A 17,738-nucleotide genomic window follows, 5' to 3' on the forward strand; every position below is an offset into this window, starting at 1 on the left:
ATAAATGCCCAGGGCCAGATGGCTTCACAGGGGAATTCTACCAAACTTTCCAGAAAGAACTGACACCAATCTTACTCAAACTCTTTCAAAACATTGAAGAAAATGGAACACTACCTAACTCATTTTATGAAGCTAACATCAATCTAATACCCAAACCAGGCAAAGATGCTACAAAAAAGGAAAACTACCGGCCAATCTCCCTAATGAATATAGATGCAAAAATCCTCAACAAAATACTTGCAAATCGAATCCAAAGACACATTAAAAAAATCATACACCATGACCAAGTGGGGTTCATTCCAGGCATGCAAGGATGGTTCAACATAAGAAAAACAATCAATGTATTACAACACATTAAAAACTCGAAAGGGAAAAATCAATTGATCATCTCAATAGATGCTGAAAAAGCATTTGACAAAATCCAACATCCCTTTTTGATAAAAACACTTCAAAAGGTAGGAATTGAAGGAAACTTCCTCAACATGATAAAGAGCATATATGAAAAACCCACAGCCAGCATAATACTCAATGGTGAGAGACTGAAAGCCTTCCCTCTAAGATCAGGAACAAGACAAGGATGCCCACTGTCACCACTGTTATTCAACATTGTGCTGGAAGTGCTAGCCAGGGCAATCCGGCAAGACAAAGAAATAAAAGGCATCCAAATTGGAAAAGAAGAAGTAAAACTGTCATTGTTTGCAGATGATATGATCTTATATCTAGAAAACCCTGAGAAATCGACGATACAGCTACTAGAGCTAATAAACAAATTTAGCAAAGTAGCGGGATACAAGATTAATGCACATAAGTCAGTAATGTTTCTATATGCTAGAAATGAACAAACTGAAGAGACACTCAAGAAAAAGATACCATTTTCAATAGCAACTAAAAAAATCAAGTACCTAGGAATAAACTTAACCAAAGATGTAAAAGACCTATACAAAGAAAACTACATAACTCTACTAAAAGAAATAGAAGGGGACCTTAAAAGATGGAAAAATATTCCATGTTCATGGATAGGAAGGCTAAATGTCATTAAGATGTCAATTCTACCCAAACTCATCTACAGATTCAATGCAATCCCAATCAAAATTCCAACAACCTACTTTGCAGACTTGGAAAAGCTAGTTATCAAATTTATTTGGAAAGGGAAGATGCCTCGAATTGCTAAAGACACTCTAAAAAAGAAAAACAAAGTGGGAGGACTTACACTCCCTGACTTTGAAGCTTATTATAAAGCCACAGTTGCCAAAACAGCATGGTACTGGCACAAAGATAGACATATAGATCAATGGAATCGAATTGAGAATTCGGAGATAGACCCTCAGATCTATGGCCGACTGATCTTTGATAAGGCCCCCAAAGTCACTGAACTGAGTCATAATGGTCTTTTCAACAAATGGGGCTGGGAGAGTTGGATATCCATATCCAAAAGAATGAAAGAGGACCCCTACCTCACCCCCTACACAAAAATTAACTCAAAATGGACCAAAGATCTCAATATAAAAGAAAGTACCATAAAACTCCTAGAAGATAATGTAGGAAAACATCTTCAAGACCTTGTATTAGGCGGCCACTTCCTAGACTTTACACCCAAAGCGCAAGCAACAAAAGAGAAAATAGATAAATGGGAACTCCTCAAGCTTAGAAGTTTCTGCACCTCAAAGGAATTTCTCAAAAAGGTAAAGAGGCAGCCAACTCAATGGGAAAAAATTTTTGGAAACCATGTATCTGACAAAAGACTGATATCTTGCATATATAAAGAAATCCTACAACTCAATGAGAATAGTACAGACAGCCCAATTATAAAATGGGCAAAAGATATGAAAAGACAGTTCTCTGAAGAGGAAATACAAATGGCCAAGAAACACATGAAAAAATGTTCAGCTTCACTAGCTATTAGAGAGATGCAAATTAAGACCACAGTGAGATACCATCTAACACCGGTTAGAATGGCTGCCATTAAACAAACAGGAAACTACAAATGCTGGAGGGGATGTGGAGAAATTGGAACTCTTATTCATTGTTGGTGGGACTGTATAATGGTTCAGCCACTCTGGAAGTCAGTCTGGCAGTTCCTTAGAAAACTAGATATAGAGTTACCATTCAAACCAGCGATTGCACTTCTCGGTATATACCCGGAAGATCAGAAAGCAGTGACACGAACAGATATCTGCACGCCAATGTTCATAGCAGCATTATTCACAATTGCCAAGAGATGGAAATAACCCAAATGTCCTTCAACAGATGAGTGGATAAATAAAATGTGGTATATACACACGATGGAATACTACGCGGCAGTAAGAAGGAACGATCTCGTGAAACATATGACAACATGGATGAACCTTGAAGACATAATGCTGAGCGAAATAAGCCAGGCACAAAAAGAGAAATATTATATGCTACCACTAATGTGAACTTTGAAAAATGTAAAACAAATGGTTTATAAGGTAGAATGTAGGGGAACTAGCAGTAGAGAGCAATTAAGGAAGGGGGAACAATAATCCAAGAAGAACAGATAAGCTATTTAACGTTCTGGGGATGCCCAGCAATGACTATGGTCTGTTAATTTCTGATGGATATAGTAGGAACAAGTTCACAGAAATGTTGCTATATTATGTAACTTTCTTGGGGTAAAGTAGGAACATGTTGGAAGTAAAGCAGTTATCTTAGGTTAGTTGTGTTTTTCTTACTCCCTTGTTATGGTCTCTTTGAAATGTTCTTTTATTGTATGTTTGTTTTCTTTTTAACTTTTTTTTCATACAGTTGATTTAAAAAAGAAGGGAAAGTTAAAAAAAAAAAAAAAAGAAAAACAAGGAAAAAAAAGATGTAGTGCCCCCTTGAGGAGCCTGTGGAGAATGCAGGGGTATTCGCCTACCCCACCTCCATGGTTGCTAACATGACCACAGACATAGGGGACTGGTGGTTTGATGGGTTGAGCCCTCTACCATGAGTTTTACCCTTGGGAAGACGGTTGCTGCAAAGGAGAGGCTAGGCCTCCCTATGGTTGTGCCTAAGAGCCTCCTCCCGAATGCCTCTTTGTTGCTCAGATGTGGCCCTCTCTCTCCGGCTAAGCCAACTTGAAAGGTGAAATCACTGCCCTCCCCTCTGCGTGGGATCAGACACCCAGGGGAGTGAATCTCCCTGGCAACGTGGAATATGACTCCCGGGGAGGAATGTAGACCCGGCATCGTGGGACGGAGAACATCTTCTTGACCAAAAGGGGGATGTGAAAGGAAATGAAATAAGCTTCAGTAGCAGAGAGATTCCAAAAGGAGCCGAGAGGTCACTCTGGTGGGCACTCTTATGCACACTTTAGACAACCCTTTTCAGGTTCTAAAGAATTGGGGTAGCTGGTGGTGGATACCTGAAACTATCAAACTACAACCCAGAACCCATGAATCTTGAAGACAGTTGTATAAAAATGTAGCTTATTAGGGGTGGCAATGGGATTGGGAAAGCCATAAGGACCACACTCCACTTTGTCTAGTTTATGGATGGATGAGTAGAAAAACAGGGGAAGGAAACAAACAGACAAAGGTACCCAGTGTTCTTTTTTACTTCAATTGCTCTTTTTCACTCTAATTATTGTTCTTGTTATTTTTGTGTGTGTGCTAATGAAGGTGTCAGGGATCGATTTAGGTGATGAATGTACAACTATGTAATGGTACTGTAAACAATCGAAAGTACGATTTGTTTTGTATGACTGCGTGGTATGTGAATATATCTCAATAAAATGAAGATAAAAAAATAGTTCACATGTTAACAAAAGTAACATTTTAAAAAATGAAAGATAACTACATTTTTTGAAAAAACATCTTAGTGAGAACAGTGGCATTATTTTACATTTTTGAAAATCTCTTTAATGTCTAGCTTAAGAGAAGACATCTAGATTCTTATATCTACTTTGTACTCTATCTGTAGCCTCTGGAAAACACTTCATACTCAGGAGAAAGAATGAAAAACGCAAATAATGTCTTAGTATTATTACAAAATTATTTAGTTTTGACCACATAGATGCCTGAAAAGCCTAGAAGACCCTCTGAGTTCCCTGGAACCACATATTGAAAACCACTATTCTATTACAGTGTTTACAACAGTACCAGATCGGATTCTTGGACTCAAGAAGCTAATGAGAAGGTCACATAATTAAGAACTAAAGCCAAAATGTCTCTGCAATTACAGAATCACCCATTTTACCAACATGTCTGGAAAATGACCACAGAATGTTTTGGACCAAATGAAGAGAAGGAAATAGAAAATGGGCTACTCTGGAATGTACTATCAGAAGATACACTGATGACACTTTTCGCAAGACTAATTAATCAAAAATTTATTTGCAGATTGATGAATCTATGGATGTTAGCAACAGTGTTCAATTCTAAGCACTAATTGGAATCCCTGGAGAAGAAAGCCTAGAAGAATATTAGTTCTGCCAAAAAGTACTAAAACAAACTATTTGAGATAATTATTTGCAGTAGTAACTAAATGCTTTAAAACAAATAAGATTTTGTGGCTATAAGGCAAGCATTGCAGTTTCTGTACTGACGGTCAATCTGTACTGACAGGAAGAGGGAAAGGCTTTACATCACATTTGTTTTCCATGTTCTGAACACCCTCATATTCTAGTGAGACATTGTTTTAGTCACATAGAAGCACTCGTCTGTACCTCTGCCTGTAGATGTGAATTCCACAATAAAGAATGGTATTAAAATTCAAGCCACGATGGTTCTGTCTGTTTTCAGCTTTATGTGGAGAAACAGTCTCTGCTGTTTCCTATCAAATTACCTACCAAAGGAAAATCTTGTTTCCAGAGGTTAGTAGCTAAAAGAAGAATTGAAAACGATGTCAATGATCCTTACTTCGCTGAGTTGTTGACAAAGAGTTTATTGTCAAAAAATAATGGTTTGTCCAAAACGAGCCGAGAGATCACTCTGGTGGGCACTCTTACGCACACTTTAGACAACCTTTTTTAGGTTCTAAAGAATTGGGGTAGCTGGTGGTGGATACCTGAAACTATTAAACTACAACCCAGAACCCATGAATCTCAAAAACAGTTGTATAAAAATGTAGCTTATGAGGGGTGACAGTGGGATTGGGAATGCCATAAGGACCAAACTCCACTTTGTCTAGTTTATGGATGGATGTGTAGAAAAGTAGGGGAAGCAAACAAACAGACAAAGGTACCCAGTGTTCTTTTTTACTTCAATTGCTCTTTTTCACTCTAATTATTATTCTTGTTATTTTTGTGTGTGTGCTAATAAAGGTGTCAGGGATTGATTTAGGTGATGAATGTACAACTATGTATTGGTATTGTAAACAATCGAAAGTACGATTTGTTTTGTATGACTGCGTGGTATGTGAATATATCTCAATAAAATGATGATTAAAAAAAAATAATAATGGTTTGCTTAATTGGCATTTTTGAGTACTTGAATGGACTTAAGAAAAATTGCAAGGAATGTGTGAAAAAGTAATGACACTAACAAAGTTAATGGATTCAAAGGAAAAGTGAAGATAAAAGTAGTCTAGTAGGGAGTTTAACTGGGATTATAACATATCCTAAAGAAGATTTTTAGAGAAATATCTGTTAAGTGTCACATTATTTGGAAATTCTTGATATGAAAAAGTTCATTTACCTCCTTCCCCCTGATATGGTGGAACTGTACCCTATAACATCCTTTGAAATTTGCTCTATAATTTCTCGTTGAATTGTGCTCTGAGAGTCTTCACCTTTCTGTATATACCCTATACCATAATAAGGAAAGAACTGAAACTGTGGAACTGTAACCACAACAATTTTTGAAATTACCTATATAACTGCTTGTTGAACTGTACATCGAAAGTTAACACCTTCCTGTATGCATGTTATATTTTACAATAATGGAAATAGCTGAAGTTGTGGAACCGTGACCCATGACATTCTTTGAAATTTGTTCTCTACTTGTTAAATCATACTTTGAAAGTTATCACTGGTAAGTATATATGTTAAAGTTCACAATAAAAAAAGCATTAAAAAAAAGAAGAAAAAGCTCAAGTGCTCAAGTGCATTAGAAATCCATTCACATTGTCATAAGAAATTTGACCCCACACTTCAATGAAAGAAAGAAGAGATCAAATTATCCAAATTCTGGTTAATAGTGAGAAAGAAGTTTCTGTCAATTGGAGAAAAAACGATAAATACTCTTCTACCATTTTCTAAGACCCAATTGTGGGGCAAACTTCTCATTGATGGTGACTTTAAAAATGTGAAGAGAACAGTAGAAAATGTTGATCAGAAACTGCATGTAGTTATTTCCACACAAAACTTGATATAGCAGAAGCTCATAAGGAAGCAACCTGATTTCTCTTTTTAAAATGTTTTAAAATGCTTGGAAGTTTTATTCATTTAATATCTTCTTACTATTCTGTATTTTACTGTTTAAAATTATGTAATACAAATATTTTGAATGTTTTCATAAGCCCCATATAGACCTTCCAAGTACCCTACACCTTAGCGTGCTGTACAAATATTTTCTGAGTGTGCTGACATGAAAAATGTTGGGGAAGCACTGCTCTAAAGTTGTGTCAAGCACTTCTGTTTATAAACGGTTAAGTTTTGTTCAAATGTTTTCAGATTATATTTTCCAGAAGAGATTCTGGTAGCTATTGAAATCGATTTCTGATAGAAGATAGAAGCTGAGATTTATATAATTCCAAAATGATGTTCATTAAAAAACAAACTATAAAAATACTGGTTTGTTAAAGGAACAATTAGCTTCTAATTTCAATTACTCCACTAAAGTATTGATTAGAAGCCAGGAAGTAAGATTGAGACAAAATTAGCAAAGCAAATACACTTCTTTTGATTGCACAGAAATAGAGTTCACAGAATATCACACAGGCCAGAGATACCTGGTACTTTTTCAAGAAAATAGGATCAAGAGAAAGAAATAAGAACATCCAATTAACCGCTGGCAAAAACTCCCGTATCTGAGGAAGCATTATGAGGAAATGTAACTTTAACGTTAGTCTATAAATAGACAGGTGGGCTTCCCTCATGAGAATTGGATTTGCCTGTCAGGGTTGGTGAAGGAAGGGGAGCTTTAAGATCTCTGACATCTATTGAATTTATAAAAACACCAAAGAATGAACAATTTTTGAGATGGTCATGTGATTCTAAGATCGAGATAAACTGAGTGAATTTGAAAGAAGATGAAAAGTAAGCTTAGATCAAGTCAGGCTTCCTATAACTGGTAATCACATTTGGACCCAGGTTATTTTTTCTTTAAGCCTCATTCTATCTTTATTTTATAAAACAATAACAACATAAAAATCTTTACACTGTCATCCACTGCAGCACACTCCAACCTTGGATGGCTTCTGCTGTCTAGTTCCCTGGCTCCTGCTTCTACATTAATCTTTCCCATTCCTGACAACACTTAATTCTGTTTCTTATTTGATCTCCAATGAATGACTTTCCCCTCAAACGCCTATACCTCCCAACTATTGTCCCCACTCTCAGTAGATAAAGTCACTTTATCTACTTGTGTGATATCAAGGATTTCAGAATGAATTAATACCGTCATTCTTTTGCCTACCTCAACAAATCTCTTTGATCCTCATATTCTTTCTTCTACCACTTGAGCCCTTACCCTTAGTCCTTGCCTTGTACAAGACCTGAGGAACCAAACTATGACAGTTGCCCCTTAAACTTCTTCAGCAAATTCAATCTTTTCCATCTCCCCGGCTCCTCTTCCCACCAAATAGGCACAAGCTGTCCTCTTTTTAAAATGTTATTAACCTTACTACCTTTGACCGTCAAGCTTCTCAAGTGCCTTTAAGGCTGACCCCCTTCCCTCTCCATCTGATCCCTCCTTTAACCTCTTATAACGTTTCCATCTTGATCATTGTCCTGAAACTGTTTTCACAAATATTACCAAAGTCTTCCTTACTGCAGAATCTAGTGATTTTCCCTACAACAATCTCATTCTTCTATCGCATTTGAAAAATTGATCACTGTCATGAAATGTCTTTCTCCACTGGATAATGGTTTTAGAGCCTTGTTTATCCTAACTCTTCATGGCTCCTTTTCAGTTTCTGTTCTTCATTTTTGTCTCTACTCTCACTTTCTAGAAATATTTCCTAAGGCTCAGTCCCTGGCTGTCTGTTGCAGCGGGAATGCTGAGCTGCTGCAAACTTACCAGCTGGAAGTAGAGGCCTGCTTTTTGTAGCTTCAACCAGAACTCTATGTTAATGACTCCTAAGTCTCCAATTGTTATCTCTTGACCATGCCACAGCTCTATCTACTAGATACATACTGTATCGTTCCCCTGTATGTTAAATAAAATAAATTGGTCACCTGTATTGAGAGTTGCTGGTGGTGACCCCCATTCCGAGAAACAGCAGGTATTTTTCGAAAGATGAAAATTGACAAAGAATGAAATTTTCCAAGCAAGCAGAGCAGGCCCAACAAAGTTGCCATTTTTACAACATTTAGTGATTAATTGGTCTCAGTCAGGTAGGGATAGCTTATTAAAATTGGACAAGTATACTATACTACTACACTAAATAATGTGTATCTGTTCCCTGGTTTGCAAGACCCGCTTATGTAATAAAGAACTTAAATATCAACCAATTATTGTAACTTGGCGCTTGAAAATCCCCTAATTGCCTTTATAAGCCCCTCTTGCCATTTTGAGACTCTCACTCTAATTTCTCCAATTTGAGAAGATCTCCCTGCTCTAGCAGTTTCTCCTTCAATAAACCTGCAGCTTTGTTTATGCTGGTGATTTGGTTTCTTTTGACACCCACAAAAGAATCCAAAACAGACTTGTACTCTTTCAATTGCCTTGTCTGATACATCATGGCCATAAGGAAGGAAAGGATTCATCCTTAAGTCATGTTCCCCCGATGGACTTATTTTTATTTTTACCCTTTGTTAGGAACTGAAAAGAAACACCTTCTAAAGGGGAAAAAAAAGGAAGTGGTTTAACTTTGACCCATAATACAGTTCAGTATCTTCATCTAACAAATGAGAGAATTGAGATACAAAAAGGGTAAGTGATTAACACAAGGTCACAGTTTGGAGGACCTGAGTCAAGAACTCAGGTTTACATCATTGCTCTTTGCACACAATATCATACTGTCTTTCTCTGAATAAGGCAATTACACATCACAGATTTTCTCTAGGACAATCCCATTTCAAATATTATGTTCCACTGCCCCCAAGAAACACTAATATATCCTTAATATTCCCATTTATGGCATGCAAAATAAATTTTTAGCACCTTGAAGTGGAACAAAAATGATTTATTACAATAGGCATTATTTTTTTATCCTGAAAATATGGTCATCTCTTTAACCATATTCTATATAGTTGCTAAGAAGAGAAGGATATCCAGAGTAAGATGGGCTTAAGAGCAGTCATCTCACGATTCATTTTCTCACTTAATCCTTGCAACAACCTATGGATAGGTTCTAATATTACAATCATTTTTTCCAATGCCAGGAAATTGAGGTTTAGTTTTGCCAGATAAAATCCCTTAACCACTGATATGATCATGTCACTCTCAAAAACCTTTGGTGAATCTTTATTTCATTTCTTATCAAAATGATGCCGTCCCTGACTTTCAAGCTCTCCACAATTTGTCTTACTCAGATTAACTTTGCATCTTCAATTTTATTTCATAGAAGCATAGATCTTTTTCTATCCTAGGCCAAATCCATGGTCAAGCCAACCCAGCATTTGAAAGCCAACAGCAATATTGGCTCAGAGCAGTCCTACCTGGCCTTGTCCTTTTTTAAGTAGTAGTTTTTGGCTCTATCATCAGCAAATTTCCCAAACTTGCTTTTACATCATTCCAGTACTACCCCTTGGAGGCTATGAGATACACATGTTTATTAACAAGTGAACAGATACCTCTTCCAATTAGTCCTGACTTGGCCGTGTTCATCTTTTAAAGATTTCACATCCTGGTCCACAAGCCCGGGGGCCCATTTATAGACGGTTGCATTAACACTGCCCCATAAACTTGCGCAACGTGGTCCTGTGATTTTGTGATCTGGTGAGCAAATCTGGGGTCACCTTAGCCTTGTCTTTTATAAGTATATGAAAGACCTCACATTTTCATCGTGGTGTCAGAATACCCCCACACCATTTCTATCCTTTTATCTGTCCTTCCTAGTTTCTGATTTCATTATAGCATTCCCATGATTCGGGGACTCACCAGTTTTCAATATATGGTCAGGAAGAGGTTTCTGTCTTGTCTCCATTACTGTTCCTGTTGATGTTCAACCTTGCACTGGTCATTTCCATGACAAAACACAGGGCTGCTGTCTTTATACTAGGTGTGGTGTAACACCCACAGGCAGACCAAGCCTTAGTAGAGAATTGCTTTTGACTGTGAGGCAGGAGATGAGGATTCTGATTTTAGGCCTATCATTGACTAATGGTGTGATCCTAGGCAAATCATTAAACCAATAAAACCTTATTGTAAGGAGTAGTGCTGAGTACTGGGATACAGAAATAAGCTACACATCCTGCCCTCAGGGAGCTCACAGGCTAGTAGAAGAGACAGATAGGAAAATCAGTTATGAAAAGGCTAAGATAAGGGTCAAGAGGACTGCGCATAAGAGCAGAGGAGAAACTCCCAGGTGAGTTTCTCCTAACCAACCTGGGGGTAGGAGAAAGAGGTCAGAAAATGCTTTTTAAAGAGCGATGCTATTTGAGCTGAGACTTGAGGAAGCCTGCTTTGTTCATGGGTGTATTGCCACCCACCAGAGCAATGCCAGGTACAAAGCAGGCACTCAGTGAGCATCTGTTTACCCATGAGAACAAGGAGGGAATTTTAGGTGGCTAGAAGATCTTGGGCAAAGGTGTGGAGGTAAGAGAGAACATGGTGAATTCAGGGAGCTGTGAGCAATTAAGGAGAAGTAGAGTGGGCAGGGGTAGGAGGTGGTTGGGCCTAGGCCTCAAAACACAGCCCAAGACCAGAACATGAAAGGCCTGGAATCCCTTGAAAAGGCTTTTCAACTTATTCTTGAAGGTAACAGGGAGCCACTAAAGGATTTAAGCACTAGAGTAACACAATTAGATTTTGGTGTTAGCTCAATGTGCCAGTTTATTGCTTCTCAGCACCAAATTCACCCTGCTTTGCCTCATCAGCAAAAATGGAACTATCTCCTTTAAATATTTCTCCTTCGTCAGATGGCCCAATGTTAAGCTTTGTCAGTAGAGATCTCTCAAGGGACTCTGTAGGAGAAAGGAGCTTCTCTTCCTAGTACCAGTGCTCCTCTTGCCAGGGCTCCAGGGTTGTTCCGTTTTCTCAGCACTGGGATCCTGCAGTGCTTAGCTTTTCTAGCATCTGGCTCCTGCAGTATGTGCTCTCCCAGGCACCCAACTCCTGCAGTGCATGGCGGCCAGCAATGCTCAGAGGCCAGCAGGTTCCCTTGGTATCTCCCATGGGAAGCTTTGCAGCAGAGTGCTGCCAGTGAGTCATCTCCATATGAAAACTTCTCTGTCATCCGAGAGAGTGGATTTCTGCCAGTCAGGGAACCTCAGCAATTTCTCTGCCATTCAGTGAGCTGTGACCACACCATATGCACCAAACTCTGGGGGAAGACTCTTCCTTTTGCAATGTTTCACAAGGGTATACAGGTATACCTCATTTTATTGTGCTTCACTTTATTGCATGTTATGGATAGTGGATTTTTTTGCAAACTGAAGGTTTGTGGCAACCCTGCATCAAGCAAGTCTATTGGCACCATTTTTCCAACAGCATGTGCTCACTTCATGTTTCTGTGTCATGTTTTGATAATTCTTGCAATATTTCAAACTTTTTCATTTTTCTTATACCTGTTATGGTGATCTGTGATCAGTGATCTTTGATGTTAATATTGTAATTGTTTTGGGGCACCATGAATCACACCCATATAAAATGGTGAGCTTGATAAATGTTGTGTTCTCTCATCTCTCTCCCTTTCCTCAGGCCTGCCACTTCCCTCAGACACAATGGTATTGAAATTAGTCAGTTAATAACCCTACAACGACCTCTCAGTGTTCAAGTGAAAGGAAGAGTCACACATCTCTCACTATAAATGAAAAGCTAGGATTGATTAAGCTTAGTGAGGAAATCATGTGAATACCAAGATATGCCAGAAACTAGGCCTCTTGTGCCAAAAGTTAGCCATGTTGTGAATGCAAAGGAAAAGTTCTTGAAGGAAGTTAAAAGTGCTTCTCCACTGAACACATGAAAGGTGAGAAAGCAAAACAGCCTTATTGCTGATATGGAGAAGGTTTTAGTGGTCTGGATAGAAGCTCAAACCAGGCACAACATTCCCTTAAAATAAAGCCTAATCCAGAGCAAGCCTTAACTCCTTTCAATTCTGTGAAGGCTGAGTGAGGTAAGGAAGCTGCAGAAGAAAAGTTTGAAGCTAGCAGAGGTTGGTTCATGACGTTTAAGGAAAGAAGCCATTTCCATAACATAAAAGTACAAGGTGAAAAAGCAAGTGCTGATATAGAAGCTGTAGCAAGGTCTCCAGAAGATCTAGCTAAGATAATTGATGAAGGTGGCTATACTAAACAATACATTTTCAAGGTAGGCAAAACCATATATCGAAAGAAGATGCCATCTAGGTCTTTCATAGTTAGATGTCAATGCCTGGCTTTAAAGATTCGAAAGACAGGCTGACTTTCTTGTTAGGGGCTTATGTAGCTGGTGATTAAGTTGAAGCCAATGCTCATTTACCATTCCCAAAATCCTAGGGCCCTTAAGAATGATGCTAAATTGACTCTGCTTGTGCTCTATAAATGGAACAACAAAGCCTGAATGACAGCACATCTGTTTGTAACATGGTTTACTAAATATTTTAAGCCCATTGTTGAGACCTACTGCTCAGAAAAAGATACTTCCAAAATTTCACTGCTCATTGACAATGCACCTGGTCACCAAAGAGCTCTGATGGAGATGTACAATGAGATTTATGTTGTTTTCCTGCATGCTAACCTAATGTCCATTCTGCAGCCCATGGATCAAGGAGTCATTTTAAGTTTCAAGTCTTATTATTTAAGAAACACAATTCATAAGGCTGTAGTTGTCATAGACAGTGATTCTTCTGATGGATCTGGACAAAGTAAATTTAAAAAAATCTTCTGGAAAGGATTCACCATTCTAATTACCCTTAACATTTGAGATTCATGTAAAATCATGTAATATCAACATTAATGGGAGTTTGCAAGAAGTTGATTCTTACCCTCATGAATAACTTGAGGGGCTCAAGACTTCAGTGGCGGAAGTAACTGCAGATGTGGTAGAAATAGCAAGAGAACCAGAATTAGCAGTGGAGCATGAGATGTGACTGAACTGCTGCAATCTCATGATAAAACTTGAAAAGTGGAGTTGCTTCTTATGGATGAGCAAGGAAAGTGGTTTCTTGAGATAGAAGCTACTCTTGGTGAAGACGCTGTGAACATTGTTGAAATGACAACAAAGAATTTAGAAGATTACATAAACTTTAGTTGATAAAGCAGCAGTAAGGTTTGAGAGAATTGACTCTAATTTTGAAAGAAGTTCAACTGTGGGTAAAATGCTATCAAAGAGCATTGGCTGCTATGGAGAACTCTTTCATGAAAGAAAGAGTTAATCAACGTGGCAAACTTCATTGTTGTCTTATTTTAAGAAATTGTTGCAGCCACACCAACCTTCGGCAACTACCACCCTGATCAGTCAGCAGCCATCCACATCATGGCAAGACCCTCCACCAGCAAAAAGATTAGGATTTGCCAAAGGCTCAGATGATGGTTATTATTTTTTAGCAACAAAGTATTTTAAAATTAAGGTATGTGCATTTTTTAGACATACTGCTGTTGCTCACTTAGACTACAGCATAGTGTACACATAAATTTTATATGTACTGGGAAATAAAAAAGTTCATGTGACTCACTTTATTGTGCTCTATAAATGGAACAATAAAGCCTGAATGACAGCACATCTGTTTATAACATGGTTTACTAAATATTTTAAGCCCATTGTTGAGACCTACTGCTCAGAAAAAGATTACTTTCAAAATATCACTGCTCATTGACAATGTACCTGGTCACCAAAGTGCTCTGATGGAGATGTACAATGAGATTTATGCTGCTTCCATGCCTGCTAACCCAATGTCCATTCATGGTGGTGTGGAACCGAACCCACAATAAATCTGAGGTATGCTTGTAATTATTCCCTGTATCTGTGATTCCTGTATTCTTTAGCACCCTCTTTACATCTTACTAGCCAATCCCCCATTACTCCAATACCATAATAACAAGTATTTCTTTATGTTGTACTTTCCTTATTAAAATTACTTTATGATTTATGTCTCCTCGTTGGACCCTGATGAAACACAATGACTGACAGCAGTGTGGATGGGCTGAACAGAGTGGGGTGAAGTTTTAGGCAGGCAGCCTGCTCAGGAGAATATGACAGCACTTCTGGCAATAACACTTGAGAACTTCATTGCCTTGAAAAGCAGTTTCAGTGGGAGGTATAAGAGAGACAGATTTAGGAGACAGGACTTACAGGACTTGGTAACTTCTGATAAGGAGGCTGAGGAGAGGAAAGAGTTTAGGGTGGCTCCCCAGTTTTTCAGCATGGATGACTGGTGAATGGGGGGCCTGTCATAGAAACACAGAAAGAAGGACAGGTCAAATTCTTTTCCCACATTCCCACTTACTCCCAGGAGTTCAATGTCCTTTACAGTCTGAGTCTCAAAGACTTATAATCATAGACTTCTTGGGTTGGAGAGACGCCAAGGCCCAACTTTTCTGCCTTTGGGCAATATCAGCCATTTGTTCACATCAGATGGAAGAAGTGGACAAAGGTCCATTCTGTCTTAACATTCCTTGATTCCAATGGTTTGTAAAATTCTTTGTCATTCTTAAAGTTCTCAGGATGGCAGGCCTTCTTCAATTATCCATTCCAGGTTTCCCCCATCTTATAGTTCAATAAATTTCCTTGTAATTGAAATCTGCATGCCTCCTAATGTGGTGTGGGAGGCCAGCACATACTTGCTAAGTGCTAAAGAAAATAGGTCTTGTCTTAGTTTCCTAAGGGCAATCACAAATACCATGAAAAGGATGACTTAAACAACATGAATTATTTTTTGAGGCTAGAGAAGTCCAAATTCAAGGTGTCAGCAAGGAAATGCTTTCTCTTCAAAAATCGTGGCATTCTGGAGCTGGCTGCCAGAAATCCTTGGGCCCTTGGCTTTTCTGTCACATGACAAGGCACACGGCAGCAATTTCTCCTTTTTCTTTCAGGATCTGTTAAATTCCAGCTTCCAGCTCTTCCCATGGCTTTCTTGCTCTATGTCTCAGTTTTATTGTGCTTATAAAGGACTCCAGTTATCTGGTTTAAATCCCAACCTATTTCAGCTGGCCACACAACTAAAAATAACATCATCAAAAGGTCCTATTTACAATGGGTTCACAACCACAGGAATGGATTAAGACTAAGAATATAGTTTTTTTGTTTTTTGTTTTTGCTTTTTCCCTAGGGTACATAATTTAGCCCACCACACGTCTTCTTAAATGTGGACTATAGGTTTGTGTTTTGAATTTCTCATTTGGCTTTACTGGTGTGAGCTAAAAAGGGCTTCAGTTATATGAACAAAAGGCTCTAGACACCAGAACCTCAGAGGCAGTTTCTACGAACAGCTCTTGGAACCAAAGACCAAGCAACTGTACATCTTTGTTTGGGTTTGAAATAGAGGCAATGGGTTTTGGACATGTAGTTAATGCTTACTAGGAAAGCATTTCCTCCCCTTTCACAGGTTAATTCTTCCTTCAGTGTTCAGCTCAGTCTTCCCTGACCTTCCTGACTAGGCTAGTTCCATTATATCCTCAGAGCACACTTACCTACTTCTTGGCAGCCCTTATCTCAGCTCTAATTTTACATTATTTATGTTATTTTTGATTAACACCTCCTTCCCCCAAAAGACTATAAACTTGACAGCAGGGATAGTCAATTTTTGCTCACCCTTGAATCTTCAATGCCTAGTCTGTTTCCTGGAACACAGTCAGTACCTGATAGTATTAGAAGAAAGTGAATGAATGATTGCAGTTTATCAAGTGCTAGCCGCACCCATTGGTCCTCATGGCAACCCTGCCATAGGTATTATTACATCCATGTTCCAGATGAAGAGGCAGAGGGTTGGCTTGGCAATGGAGGGGACTCTGATACCAAATTGTCTTGTGTTCCCAAATCACTGTCCTCTGTGTAAGAAATCATAAAACGGTAGTTCTGGGTACAAAATACACATATCATGTGTCCAGAGAACAATAACCCCCTGTGGTGGTATTCTTTTAAGGATCACAGCACCCTCCCCTTGCTCTGTGAACTTGGAAGCATCCTTGTTCAGAATCCGGGTGGGCCCGGCCAGCAGGACTCTTCCCTCAGAGCCGTGCAGCCCTTGGGGGCACCCAGAGGGCTCCCCTCCCTCCACTTCCCCTCTGGGATTGCTACCTGAGGCTGGCTCCCAAACAGGCTGTCAGGCTTCTAAGCGACACCTCGCGCCTGGCCTCAGGCGGGAGGTGTGGAAAGCGATCCAGGACCTCGTACCTTCGGCAGAGGGAGAGCAGCAGAACCTGGGGGAGAAGGGCAGCTCCGCCAGAAGGGACTGGGCTTTGTCTGCGCCTCGCTTTCTCCAGGCAACCTGGACTTGCACTCTGCTGCCTGGCAACCGCTGCGACGGGGCTGGGGGGCAAGTCACAAAGCCTCCCTCCCTTCCGCCCCCCACCCCCACCCCACCCCACACCACCCCCCATCTCGCCCGCGCCTGCGATCTCCTTGCAGCCCCGTCCCCTCCCCCTCAGCCGCAACTTCTTGCGGAGTTTGAGCTCCCCAAATCCGGTTGGGCTGGCGGGGAGCGGGGCGGGGGTGGTGCGGAACCCGGAGAAACAAAACTGCTTGGGGTTTGCTTGTGGAAGGACCAAATGACCCAGCGATTTAAGAGTGAGGCGGGAGGCGTTAGGAAAACTCCCGAGGGAATGTGCGGCAAATTATAGTGGGCTTTTGTAGGTTAGAAAGTAGAAGTGGAGGAGCTCAAGGTTATTTTTTAACTTGTGGAAAGTGGGCAGGTGGTGCGAAGCCCTTGGAAATAATAGTACCTTCTGAAGTGCTTATTTGTGCCAGTAACTGTTCAAAGTGCAAGACGAATATTAACTCATTTATTTCTTACACTCACCTCAGGAGATACCTACTGTTATTATCTCTAGTTTGCAGATGAGGGAACGGAAGTACAGAGAGTTGAAGTAACTTGCCCAAGATCACACAGCAAATGATAAGATTTGAAATCCAGACGTTTGGTTCCAGACTGCACACTCCTAACCTCCTGTAATACTAAGAAATGTGGTGGAAGCTGGGGTGGATAGGAAGGGAGCCTGAGATGCCTGAAGCAACAATGTTAGAGATGAGAAAGAATGAATATATTGAGCATGTAGGATATGGCTGCTGCAGTGGGTGAACTTTTACATCATGGCATGTAATTCTCACAATAATTCTGGCAGTAACATTTAGAAATGAGAAACAGGCTCAAAACCAGATAGCTTGCCGATAGTCAAATAGCTAGCAACAGGGCCAAAGTTGATTCCAGATTTTCAGATTTCAAGACTTTTTTTTTTTGAAGCACCCAAGCAGGCATCTTTCTCTGGTACATTCCTTGCCACTTTCCACCCATTTCCTAAGGTGCCCATTGCATCATCCACTCTTTCAATCCGT

The 17,738-nt window shown here is 39.6% G+C and overlaps 1 protein-coding gene across 2 annotated transcripts in view; it reads right to left on the reverse strand.

Annotated features, from left to right (window-relative positions):
• Nucleotides 1-16,642, reverse strand: part of ROPN1 (rhophilin associated tail protein 1) — a 35,611-nt gene extending 18,969 nt beyond the window's left edge. Inside the window, exon 1 of one of the 2 annotated variants that reach the window (XM_037840871.1) lies at nt 16,581-16,642. The gene's annotated coding sequence lies outside the window, so the exon portion shown is untranslated. Of the gene's footprint in view, nt 1-16,484 lie in introns of both variants that reach the window. The other variant, XM_037840811.1, reaches the window with a different exon arrangement.
• Between the last annotated feature and the right edge of the window lie 1,096 nt (nt 16,643-17,738).

Source organism: Choloepus didactylus, chromosome 1 (assembly GCF_015220235.1).
Source record: "Choloepus didactylus isolate mChoDid1 chromosome 1, mChoDid1.pri, whole genome shotgun sequence".
Lineage (NCBI taxonomy): Eukaryota > Metazoa > Chordata > Mammalia > Pilosa > Megalonychidae > Choloepus > Choloepus didactylus.